The following is a 1308-nucleotide window of genomic DNA, read 5'->3' as shown; positions in this document are numbered from 1 at the left end:
TGAGTCCAATGAACAGCACAGTGAACAGGACGGAGACAGTAGGTAAGGGCAGTCCACTGAGCAGATGGTATCTGAGTCACTACTGAAAGGCTCATGAAAAGAGCAAAATTTAGAAGTGTCCAAAATGCTGAGAGCTGATCTGCTTCCCAGTATTAAGTATTCGGGCCTGATTGAGCTCTGTTCGCAAGTAAAGGGGCAGATCATAGGATAAAGCAACATTGTGTTTTTAAGCATACATTGATAAGTGGTCAGTTTTCATTCTGGTCATCTTCGGAGGCCTTGCTTTGGGTGCCCCCACCATCTGAAGGTAGACTGGTGGCAACCCAAGAAAGGGCCTTCTCAGTCATGGGGCCAGAACTTTGGAACTCCCTCTCCAGGGAGATCTGTGTGTCCCCTTCTATATCTGTTCTCCATCAACAGATGAAGACCTTTTTGTTTTGTTTGGCTTACCCCCAATAACTGTTATTGACCCTCTTCCCTGTTCTTTTGTGTGTGTGTTTATTGAATTATTTGTATATGATTTTTAAGTTTTAAATTTAAACTTTTAAAAAGTTGCTTTAAATAAAAAAAAATGTTTTAATGTCTCCTCTTTGGAGACCCTTTCTGAGTAGAAAGGTAGCATCCAAATGCTTTTAATAAATAATGCTTTGTATGTTGGTATAGATTTTTTCCTTGCTCAACTGAAGCACTTTTGCCCACTTTTCCCTTTGTTATCACATTCCTCTTGGGGAAGAAGAAGTGTATAAACATTACTTCAAGTCCATTTTCCCAAATGTTGTATTCTTTCTAGCAAAAAATTCTACTTAGCCTTTATTTTGAACTATTTTATTCCCACAATGTTGTAGAGGTAGGTTCAGTATTTCAGATAAACTGTTCCAGTCTGTGGTACTCATCTCTGTAAATAATGGGTAATAAGATTCAATGGAAGAGTTGTACAAAGTTTTTAGTGATTATTTTTTCTCTCACTTGGCCTTTGTTCATATTTCAAAGAGCAGGCTTCTACCTTCTCTTATTACAACTATGACTAAATAATAATGGTAATGAAAATAATGTCTAGTTTAATATTATATGGCATTTTATATTGTTTAAAGCACATCATGTCCATTAGCTTGTTGCAATCTTATAAACAGCAACCCTGTAAGATAGGTTTGTATTTTTATACTGTGGGTATGGGGCTGGGTGAGAGCATTGCCTAAGGCCACCTAGTGAAACCATGGTAGAGGTAACATTCAAATCCAGGACTTCAGTCTCCTATAGAGCTGTCCTAAGCAGAATTACATCTGTCGAAGCCAATTGACTTCAATGGAC

Source organism: Eublepharis macularius, chromosome 7 (genome assembly GCF_028583425.1).
Source record: "Eublepharis macularius isolate TG4126 chromosome 7, MPM_Emac_v1.0, whole genome shotgun sequence".
Classification (NCBI taxonomy): Eukaryota; Metazoa; Chordata; class Lepidosauria; order Squamata; family Eublepharidae; genus Eublepharis; species Eublepharis macularius.
This window is presented reverse-complemented; position numbering follows the sequence as displayed.